We start from the raw sequence: 12,634 nt of genomic DNA on the forward strand, positions 1-12,634 counted from the left end.
TAATTACAAATATTACTTAACCTATTGTAAGTATAGATTAAGTAATAATTGTAATTACGAAACAATAAGATGCTTATCTTAACATACTAAGAAGGTTAGGTAAGGTCGGTGTTTTCTATGAAGCTTTTCAAGGTAAAATAAAATATTCACAATAAATTAGTATGTCACATATGCACGTATTTATTAAGTCAATATTGACTATAAGAAAGCTCGAGAACGGGTTGCCTGGTAATGGTCCAGCACGGACCGAAATGTTGTCGTTTCTACATCTTCTGATATGTGGGTTTGGTTACCATACAAAGACCTTTGGAAGGAAAATTATATGAAAATATTTTAAAAAATAAAGTAAAACTATTTACTTTAAAATTATAAAACATGTCGCTTTCAATGCGAATGTCTTATATTGCGTGCAGAATGTCTTCAACTTTGCGTGCAAGACTAACTTGTAATCCCACCTCTTTAGGATTTCCACCCATTTCAACCACACACCCCTTGTCTCGTATTCTTGAAGATATCCTCACAGTGTACCCAAAATTTGCCAGTGCAGGCTACTAAACACATGGCCCTGTATGACTAACCATCCTGCGAGATGGGGACTTGTATTACCACTGCTACCTTATTCACTCTTGTGTTGATGATATCCTCAAAATGCATCCGGAGTCTGCCAGTGCAGACCGCTTATCACAAGCCTCTGTATGACTAACCATCTTGTGTGATGGGGGATCTTTTAGCAGCACCTAGTTAGCTTTTTTGACACACTGTACTCCACTTCATATAGTCTAGGGCAGCTGTACTAATGTAGATGTACCTCATGTATTAATAAAAAAAATTGTGCAGGAAAGACCAAGGTTCCACAGAAGACAGGAGATAAAGATTGATTTTGACGCAAGAATTAGTGGTGATGAGCACAGCGTGCTACTCTATATTATTTAAATTTATTAAATGGCATGTATTTACTGTATATTGTATCCCCCCCCCTCCTTAAGCTACTGTGTAATGTACTCACTTAATTAGTCTCCGTGGTGTAGTGGTAAGACACTCGCTTGGCGTTCCGCGAGCGCTATGTCATGGGTTTGTATCCTGGCCGGGGAGGGTTTACTGGGCGCAATTCCTTAACTGTAGCCTCTGTTTAACGCAACAGTAAAATGTGTACTTGGATGAAAAAACGATTCTTCGCGGCAGGGGATCGTATTCCAGGGACCATAGGATTAAGGACTTGCCCGAAACGTTACGCGTACTAGTGGCTGTACAAGAATGTAACAACTCTTGTATATACAGTATCTCTATCACTCTATCCTATGCAAAGAGTATATTAGTGCGCCCTCTAATTACGTTTTCTCTCGTTAAAAAATCGTACTTATGGGATGACTATTTTATGTGTGTATTTTTAGCCCATGTCTGTTAAGAAGAAAATTAATATCAAAATAGGAACACACTAATATTTTATGTTTGTCGAAAGAAAGAAATAATAATAAAAAACGGGTTATTTTAATAATAAAAACAGGTTGGCGATCAAAACAGATATATGAGTGCTTAATGTACGAATTTACCTGAATTTACCTGAGGGGCAAACATCTCTCTAGTGGCCTCGACGAGAAGGAAGCCAGCGGCTTGCCAAAGGCACCCCCATTATTCCCGGAATTTTTCCCCACATGTAGAATTTGAAGTAATGTCTTGACATTTACGGCTACGGCGGGTAGGCGGTTCCTTGGGTTAATAACCCTATAGGTGAAAAAGCATCTCCAATTTTCAGTCCTACAGTGTACTCACCTAGTTGTGCTTGCGGGGGTTGAGCTACGGCTCATTGGTCCCGCCTCTCGACCCTCAAATTAACTGATGTACAGATTCCTGAGCTGTCTGCCAGTGTGGCTTGTTGAACTTGTAATTGTGACCTTGTATGCGTTCCATTTGACTTTTATATATAAAAAAAAACGCCGTCCCCCCATTTATTAAACGTACCCAGTGTATACCCCCATTTCTCGGTGAGAATACACGAGTTTACTTTAGTCATGGAAAGTTAACATTGAGTGCCAAAGTACACTTGCCGGTTGGTCAGTAAGCTCTTGTGACAGGGTCTTTAATAACCCTGGTGCAGTTGATGACCCTTAAGCCTAACTGACAGAGTGATGAGCACATCAATCACTGCCACTCCACTATGCTTCATACTTTAATCCTTAGCTCTGTAAGAGATTAATGCTTCTTAAACAGGTTGTAACCAAGGCAGACTGCAGCCTTGAACTTGGCTGTCCGTTATCCAATTTCTTTCTTTATTATGCACCCCATACCCATCCCGTGGGCGGTGGTGGGAAAGGGTTACAGAGGCACATAATCGGTTCAGGAACTGAGCCACAGAGTTCGTTTAGCTAAACAAATAACAATCTTTTGTCGCTAGTTACACAATTATTAATGTTATATATAAATATATAATGTACATACATATGATCTATATTATTTACACAAATACATATACACACACCGATAATCTTTTGTATCACAAGTGATCAACAAGAGGCTCACAAGTCACTATACAAGGCACTTTACATCTATGGTGAGACACACAGTTACTACTCTTGCTCCACACCCACCCAACTGGGCGGCAGCTTTACAGTCATGTGCTGGCTGCATCTACAGGCCTTAGACCTTAACACCTGAGCCTTAAACCTCTGAATTTCTTCTCAAATACTGGTGTACCTAAATGTGTTCAAAAAAATTTCTTACAGGTATCAATATTGGCAACTGTGTTTATTAGATCTCTAGTTGATTACTGTGTCTTACACTTAGTGAACCTCTTCACTTCTACTTTGAGCAAACTAGAATAAAACTCCAAGCAACAGCCTGGTGGACCAATCTCTCACAAGTCAAGCCTGGCCTCGGGCCGGGCTTGGGGAGTAGAAGAACTCCTAGAACCCCATCAAGCAGGTATCAAGCAGGTTAAAGAAGCCATGATAATGATTCTTGGTGCCCCAAAGATGCACATGACCGAAGAACCGAAGCTTCTCAGTATTCTAAAATCATGCAAGTCAACACGAATTATTACATTAATGTCATGAGATTTCCAACAACATCTGTTCTGAGACTTTGTTTTAATTACTTTGTTCCCCCATTTCACCAGCGATTGGTGCAAACACGGCAGCTCACTCGTTTCATAAAGAACAAATACCCACAATGTCATCAAACTAAACAGATCTTGTAAATGAAATCTACCTGTCAGCCAGGGCAATTTATGTGTCATGTATCCCATGTACATGACAAATATATACATGGGGTACATATACAAATATGTATACAAATATGTATATGTACCCCACCAACCAACCATCATACACACCCTTCACCTAGAAAGGCAATGAGAGCCTTGATCTTTTAAAAGCAGTTACACTTGAAACATCTGCCTCCTTATTCTCAACCTAAGCTCTCACGAGCATAAGGACAGCACAAAACGTCCACCAGACTGTGCGATACAGTGGTTACCAGGATCAGGTTGGGTTACCGTTACCTATGGCAGGTGGCTACAGGTGACGGATCTTCCAATCCTGAGCACTCCAGATGAAAACTCTGTGAGCAGGAACTGCGGCATAATCTCCCACACACACTATATTATTCAATGTCCGATTATTAGACCGTTCAGACCTGCTGGTATACGAACCTTGGAGCTTTGTAATTACTTATATCACTCGTATTCTTGAGGATATCCTCATAATGCACCCAATGTCTGCCAGTACAGGCTATTCATCACATGCCCTTGAATGACTAACCATCCTGCGAAATGAATACAAGGCCCTCAGCAGGAAACGGACGCGGAGACTGTCGGAAGAAAAGGTCAGCAGACTGTCAACAAGAAATGTCACCCGGCAGTGAACAATATAAATCCAGGTTCAGAAAGGCAACAGACAACAGTGAAAGTAGATCCTACGAGCTTCCTTCCGGCCTACACTGAAAGTAACGCCGGGAACAACAACAGACATCAAAGGTCACAGTTTCAGAAGTCATAGTCATTAACCGCCTGACGTGGTCGTGTCACGCCCCGCCTGACGTGGTCGTGTCACGCCCCGCCTGACGTGGTCGTGTCACGCCCCGCCTGACGTGGTCGTGTCACGCCCCGCCTGACGTGGTCGTGTCACGCCCCGCCTGACGTGGTCGTGTCACGCCTCGCCTGACGTGGTCGTGTCACACGCCCCGCCTGACGTGGTCGTGTCACGCCCCGCCTGACGTGGTCGTGTCACACGCCCCGCTTGACGTGGTCGTGTCACACGCCCCGCCTGACGTGGTAGTGTCACGCCCCGCCTGACGTGGTAGTGTCACGCCCCGCCTGACGTGGTCGTGTCACGCCCCGCCTGACGTGGTAGTGTCACGCCCCGCCTGACGTGGTCGTGTCACGCCCCGCCTGACGTGGTCGTGTCAAGCAAATGCCAGGCGACAACAAGAGACCAGCGGCGCTAGCATCACACACCTTTAAGTCTCACAAGACAGTGCTAACACACACCAGTTATATGGACAATAAAAGCTATACACTGATCTAGAACAAGAATATATTGATCCCTCAGACACCATTAGACAGGCATCCTAAATATTCAACAAACAATAGTTGACAAATGTGACCAAAGAGGAGCGGAAAAATAAAGGAAAATTACAATCAAACATCAACAAGGTCTTCCAATATGAGACACGACGAAGACCAATTACAATTCGCTAAGACAAAATAAGACCTTAAAGACTACAGGATGCAAGACGCAGCCAGAACTTCACAGAACGGAATGACATTATATATTAATAATATGCTTGGCACTGTCTCCCCTCAGATTTGACTTACACACGTCTAGAGAGCGTACACACACACACACACACACACACACACACACACACACACACACACACACACACACACACACACACACACACACACACACACCTATAGAGCCCAGTAGGCTCAGGAATCTGTACACCAGTTGATTGACGGTTGAGAGGCGGGACCAAAGAGCCAAAGCTCAGCCCCCCGCAAGCACAATCAGTTGAGTACACACACTAAGACAATCCCAGCAGCAGTGGCCAGGACAGTGACAGGGAGGATAGTGACACTAGACAAAACAAGGGATGCCACGCCACTGGTGACACTGGGCAAGGCCCCCGACGCCCTCGCGTATGGAATGCAGTTCTGGGCTCACTCCCCGAGGGCCACTCCAGCTTGACGGTATACAGAGATCCCGTGCTGTTCCCACTCAGTTATATAGCGGGTTGTGGTGGCTGTGTCGTGTCACTACATGCTCCCCCCCCACCACCCCCCACACACACACCATCCTACTATCAGCAGAGAGAAGAAAAACTCACGAAATCAAAGGTAAACTACGGGTAAGCAGGTTGTCAAGGGGCAAGTGTCATCAGGCTGTCAAGACGAAAATGTCACCAAAAAATATAAACAGGCTGTCAGGAGGAAATAAGGCTATTAACGGGACAAAATACTCGCGCACACAAATGTACGAATGTAAGTGAAGGGGTACGAAGAGGCGGTCCTGTTATCCAAACAGTGAACAACCCGTTCTCGCACTTGCCTATAGTCAATATCTTGCTTATGAATAAGTGCATATGTGACATACTAATTTATTGTGAATATTTGAGTTTACCTTGAAATGCTGAATAGAAAACCACGACCTAACCTAACCTTCTTAGTATGTTAAGATATTACAATTAGTACTGAACCTATACCTATATTGATATTACAGTTTAAACAAAAATAATAAAACAAACTAAAATATTTAAATAAATTGTAAAGTAACTCAGGATATTGTCAAATTTTGTATAAAATCTCAATTGTTTAATAAAACAGAGAAAAAGTTAGTGCCTTGAAAAAATATATGGTTTGGAATATGTCACATACATACTTATTAATAAGCGAAATAGTGACTATAAGCAATAAGTCATGTATGTGCTGTCTTGTGCGAGAGCAGGTTGCAACGAAGACAGTGAGAGGACCCACATATATAATCCAATTTTTCCAGCGCTCACTCTCCTGACAGGCGGGGAGGGGGGCAAGTAACAGTCTTAGGTCTACGCAGCAGCTCAATAAAGGCTCCTGTGCCAAAGCATTTGCATCTCTCTGACATCTTGAGACCCAGCGACACTTCAGGTTACTTCACGACCAAACACCACACTCACTCCAAACATCTACCACCTACGGGCTATTCATGCCCGTACCACCTCTTGTGGTGGCTTAGTCGTCTATTAATCTTTGTCGTGGCCTGATGAGGGCAAGCTGCAGGTGAATTAGGGCATCGCGAGGCGTGTATATACACCCAGCAGCCGGGTGGTACACCTCTCTGGGTACACATCACCCCTGGTGTGTGTGGGGGGGGGGGGAGGGAGGGGGTGCCAGCACGCTAAGCTCAAAATACCTGCCTGCCTTAGTAAGCCTTGGCACAGGCGCCAGACGCCGCCACCTGCGCCACCCACTCCTGACTCCCCCATGTAGATAAGCGAGGGTGGTGTGTGCAGGTGTGTGTGTGCGCAGGTGTGTGGGTGTGTGCAGGTGTGGGTGTGTGGGAAGACGAGCGGGTGCAGCTGGCCCAACTACCCATGTACAGCTGCATCAGAGCTGTACACACGGGTGGTTGGTGAGCAGGAGAGGAGAAGGCTATTGGAGTCACAGTGTGGGTGGTTATGTGCGTATCTGGGTCAGAATACATGAAGTGTTCACTTACGAAACATTTGCATCCTTCCTCAATCATGGTGACTTTGTATTAACACACTTTTATATGACCTTTGAAGTGCTACAAGATCTATAGTCCACAACAATAACATTGGCATGCGAATTTTCCAAGTTCATAAACTGTTTAATAAATACAGACTAAGCTGCCATGATCGAGGGAAGATGCACAGGTTTCGCCAAAGATATACAAATGAGGGACCCTGGGCCTAATCAGCATCTTGGGATGGGCGGGAGGCTCCGGGGAGGGGGGGGGGGGTTATACCAATTTGTTTAGGTTTCTACTGCTAATTTTGTGAAATTTGTACTGTTGATGCGATTTGAGGTTGGCTTCCACGACTTGTGTAAGTACATAGCATCTGTTGACCGTAGGGAGCCGGTCGGCCGAGCGGACAGCACGCTGGACTTGTGGTCCTGGGTTCGATCCCAGGCGCCTGCGAGAAACAATGGGCAGAGTTTCTTTCACCCTATGCCCCTGTTACCTAGCAGTAAAATAGGTACCTGGGTGTTAGTCAGCTGTCACGGGCTGCTTCCTGGGGGTGGAGGCCTGGTCGAGGACCGGGCCGCGGGGACATTGAAAGCCCCGAAATCATCTCAAGATAACCTCAAGATAACCCGTAAAGCCCCTCCACTCCACCCGGGTGGAGGGAGGTGCTTTATTGCCGTTTTGTTTTAGTAAAAGAAACTTTAATCCCAATAACAACGCTCTTGATTTTATTTGAAAGAAACCAGTTGATCGTTTCGCGAGCGCTTTGGCCTGGGTTCGTATCCCGGCCGGGGAGGATTTACTTGGCGCCAATCCTTAGCCGTAGCCTCTGCTCACCCAACAGTAAAATGGGTACCTGGTTGTTAAACGATTCAGCGGGTCGTATTCCGGGGAAAAATTAGAATTAAGGACCTGCCCGAAACACTATGCGTGCTAGTACAGTGTCGTTCAATTTGTTATATATTCTCAATTTGTTAGCGTTTTTAATTTAGGCTGAAATTTTCAATATGTTGTGAACAATAATTCTGGAAAACCTTTATTCTTTTTAATGCAAGAATTTAATGCGCTGTCCTAAATAGTACATAAAACGAAGCGAGAGATTTGCAAAATATTACTGGTGGATATGCGACTAATGGTATGAATTATATTACCGGCAATGTTCGGTGCATTCTTACAGTCGTTGAGTGGGGGGGGGTGAGATGGGTGGTGGGAGAGGTGGGTGGTGGGTGAAAGTGGGTGGTGGGAGAGGTGGGTGGAAGTGGGTGGTGGGAGAGGTGGGTGGTGGGTGAAGTGGGTGGTGGGAGAGGTGGGTGGTGGGTGAAAGTGGGTGGTGGGAGAGGTGGGTGGAAGTGGGTGGTGGGAGAGGTGGGTGGTGGGTGAAGTGGGTGGTGGGAGAGGTGGGTGGTGGGAGAGGTGGGTGGTGGATGAAAGTGGTCGCTGGAATCGTGTTGGTGGTGGTGATGCTTCAGAAGAAGGGAAGGGGGGTAAAGGTGAGGCTAGAACTGTGAGTCAGCAGCAGACTACGGTGTGAGGACAGGTGAGGGTTGTTGAGGTCCACAACCTTCGCCCCCCCCCCCCCCACACTCCCCCTAATCCCTATCCTCACCGCCCACGCTGTGATGAGGACCTCTGCCACGCCCGCTCCTCTAAACTGAATTAGAAAATCCACGTTTGGCCAAATCCCCTCCCCAATACTTTCAAAACCAGCTAAAATTCTTAAGATATTTACAAGACGATTCTTGCTGTGATGTGAATGTCAACTTAACACTGGGAGGGGAACTTTGAGGCGGGTGTGGCGACTGCTGCCTCTACCCACCCATCTCCCTCATGATCTAGTTCCCCATCCCTCCCTCTACCTTTCTCCACACATCTTCCAATCCGCGAAAACATTTAGGTAAGAACACAGAGATCAAGCTAAAAAAAAACATAGATGGATACAATCAACAATCTCAATGCACCAAGAAGAAAACTAACTAATGAAGACAGAACTAATAGCAATATTAACAATGATAAATGCAATGGGAAAGCGTTTAGATTAAAAAGAATATATCTGGTCTTTAATATAGTTTTTGTATGAAAACTCAAGACTATTTCTTTACAACACCAGGCGGCTGTAAAGGTCTTCTTCAGCTACTTAAAGCTGCCTTTAGTCTGTTCCGGTTCCCTCTGCCCTGCCTACCCTCCCGAGACACCAGCCTCTGGTGGCACTCCTCGTGCAGGCACCCATGCTTGTGGCTGGCGATGCCATTAGAGTTTACTTCAGTCACATGGCCAAAGCAATTAGTGGAATCATTCAGGTCACACAATATCGGCCTCACGAACACTCGGCTTTGGTCTGGTATTTTTTAATGCCGCTTCAATACTAAGTCACGTGGCCCATGAAAAGCTGTTTCCAGCTGTTCAATTAGTGGGGTCGATGCTGCCACAGCTAACAACACGCGCGCACACGGTCATACATACATGCGTTCTTATACATACATACATACATACATACATACATACATACATACATACATACATACATACATACATACATACATACATACAGGCACCGGCATAGGATCACAGGGCTTGCAATAAGACTGGTGCCAGAGCTAAGAGCGTTAGGGCTACGAAGATTGAGGCAGGTCGTGTGTAAACCGTTTTTCATTCATAAACAGGGGGTTTGGCGGGTGCATGGAATCACTTTTGGGTCATTGTTTGGGGGACGGGCTGGCCTGTTTAGAAATGAAAAACGGTTTACTCACGACTCACAACTGATGACGTTCGAACACTTCCGGAACAAGTGCTCCACTGACGAATTTTGTTCGAACCACAACGCTGTAAATGCTTCACCCACGGACTACAAATACAAATAATCCCCAACAGAACCTAAACACCTAACCTATTCCTATATGTGCACAATATACTATTATAATAATTTATATTTGAGAAAATTCCCTTCTTGAATGAACAGCATGTTAAAATTCATGAATGCGTCTGTGGGGTCGCCTGCTGGATGGAATGGACTTGAGTCGAGGACGGGTTGCCACAAAACGCATTCGTCAATTTTACCGTATTGTATATTAAAATATGTTTGTTCTAATTTATATATTATTGTTATTATTATTATTTATTGAACTATGACACTTTAAATCTAAGTGTCGTAAAAGAGTGAAACGGACTTAATGATAAAGTTGTGGAAGCCAATTCGATACAGAGTTTTGAATGTGAATGAGTGAAAGTCTTTACATTCAAATAATGATGGTCGACAGGCGGGGTTTAAGAGCAGATGCTCGACCCTGCAAGCACAACTAGGTGAGTACACACGGTCTGCTTTCCTGATTTGCAATGCCAATTACTTTGGTCGCTAGATGAGCCAGAGACAGCGTGGCGGGCTTCACAAACTAAGTGAAGAGAGAGAGCAGAAATGTCTTGAGGTCAAAGTTGCAATCACTTTTTCTCTACTATTCACCTCGTGCCCCAGCGCTGATCCCCCCCCCCAACTCTGACCCCCCTCCCCGGCGCTGACCCCCACCCTCCCCGGCGCTGACCCCACCTTCCCAGCGCTGACCCCCACCACCAAACAAGGTTCACCCGCGCGCACGTTCAACGCCCACTCACCAAGGCACCAGCTTTAAACACAGACCTGGGTGGTGGTATGCAGCGGGTGTGGTTGATGGTGTGGTTGATGGTGGTGTGGTTGGTGGTGGTGTGGTTGGTGGTGGTGGTGTGGTTGGTGGTGGTGTGGTTGGTGGTGGTGTTTGGTGGGGTGCATGGTGATGGTATGCAGCGGGTGAGGTTGGTAATGGTGGCGAGGAAAGAGGGCGGTGAGGGTGGAATGTGAGGTGAGGGTCGAGTGAGAGAGATGAGTGCGGGGGGTCGAGTGTGAGGGTGGCGTGTGAGGACGAGGATGAGTGCACACGGGGGTACATTGTACACAAAAAACTTCGCAAAAAGCAATTCGTCATCTAAGCCTCACACACGGCTCTCTACCACTGCCACCACAGCTAGTGTTGACCAAGCTCTCCCTCCCTCTCACTCCTCTCCCACCCTGTCCCTCCTCTCCCACCCTGTCCCACCCTCTCCCTCCCTCTCCCACCCTCCCTCTCACTCCTCTCCCTCCATCCGGACGACCAATCCCGTGTTCATTACCATTCTGAATCACTGATTACCTTTCCTTGGCATCCTCGTCCACCTTGTGGAGTCTTCACCGGTTACCACAAGAATCTTATAAGTAAACTTATAACACTTATAAGACTTATATTTGTTGCGTGTATTCCGAGTGCACCAGACACTATAGCACCGCTGCCCACTACGCTACAGACACCCAATGCCACTCAAGAAGCGAGCCAAACAGGCCAGCGACCTTCCCTCAGCCCGTCCTCATAAGGTTCCCCAACGTCAAGAAACTGTCGCACTCAAAGTGTCCTTTTCCTAACCTACCAGAGGACCCAAAACAGAAAACGGGCATAGTATGTCAATTTCGCGAGCCGCTTCCATTTTCTAGTACGACGATTTTTGGCCTTTAGAGTGTACGTCAAAATGCGACAAAGGACGGGTTGCTTCTCTGAACGGATGGCAAGCTAGTGGTGTGGGAGTACACGCACGCTGGACGCGTGATCCTGTGGTCCCGGGTTCGATTCCCGGCGCCGGCGAGAAACAATGGCCAGAGTTTCTTTCACCCCGATGCCCCTGTTACCAAGCAGTAAATAGGTACCTGGAAGTTAGTCAGCTGTCACGGGCTGCTTCCCGGGTGTGTGTGATGTGGGGAAAGGGGGGGGGGGAAAGGAGTAACAGTTGATTGACAGTTGAGAGACGGGCCGTAAGAGCAGAGTTCAACCCCTGCAAGCACAACTAGGTGAATACACACACACACTCTCTTCCTCACTCTTCTCACACTGTGTGTGTGTGTGTGTGTGTGTGTGTGTGTGTGTGTGTGTGTGTGTGTGTGTGTGTGTGTGTGTGTGTGTGTGTGTAATCCTTACCTAATGAAACAGCATACCGCAGGTTATGCTTAATGAAACAGCATACCGCAGATATGCCTTCGTCATATTGACATATTGAAAGGATACGCAGTTATCCTTTCCCATATTTTCTGAAAGACTCGACGTTCTGGAGCCTAGCATAAGGTGTAAAGTCGAATGAGAGTCATAATACAGTTTCTAGATGTGCTGGTAATTAAGACCAACAAACGGCTGTATTTCCCGCCCAACAGAAAGGATAATTCAAGTAATTACCTGCACTCTGTCAGCACTCACTATGACAAGGTCAAGACCAGCAGGGTTTCGTACCTCTCCTGGAGAGCATTACGTAAGCGTTCCAATTATGTTTGGTTTATAAGTATAACTGATTCTTCCATGACAGCAGGTTTCTTGAAATGTGTCTTGAAGAAAATGACCAAAAGTGCGACCCTTATTATAGACAGGCATTAGTTAATGTCTTGCACAAGACACTCCAAGACACTTAGACACTTCAGGCGTATCTATAACGACCAGTGAAGAGTGTGAATAGGTTGATACAGGTTCCCCTTCAAAGAAGACCCTCAACCACACACGCTGGAAGAACAGCTCTTCCCCCCCCCCCTCTGGAAGAATGACCACAACAACACACTCAGCTAGAGGCACTCTCCTGGAAGGGAAGACCCTTCCAGTCTGTGGTGGGTATGTGGACCTGCGGGCCGCTCCAAGCAACAGCCTGGTGGACCAAACTCTCACAAGTCAAGCGTGGCCTCGGGCGCCGGGCTTGGGGAGTAGAAGAACTCCCAGAACCCCATCAACCAGGTATCAACCAGGTAACTCTCCTACCATCAGCAACACTAAGCCAATATACATGGAGCCAGGCGGGCCCGGGGACACCTAAAGAGACAATTATGTCTTAAACTCATTCACTCTCTCACCTACCATTCTCCCGGCAAACGCCCGAACGAAATATTATACACACCTTTATTACACTAATTACCCCCTTGATGA

General features: G+C 46.3%; 1 protein-coding gene across 5 annotated transcripts in view; it reads right to left on the reverse strand.

Annotated features, from left to right (window-relative positions):
• LOC123759330 (muscle M-line assembly protein unc-89) overlaps window positions 1–12,634 on the reverse strand; it is a 519,867-nt gene that overhangs the window by 116,503 nt on the left and 390,730 nt on the right. The window lies entirely within an intron of this gene.

This window comes from Procambarus clarkii, chromosome 32, assembly GCF_040958095.1.
Source record: "Procambarus clarkii isolate CNS0578487 chromosome 32, FALCON_Pclarkii_2.0, whole genome shotgun sequence".
Classification (NCBI taxonomy): domain Eukaryota; kingdom Metazoa; phylum Arthropoda; class Malacostraca; order Decapoda; family Cambaridae; genus Procambarus; species Procambarus clarkii.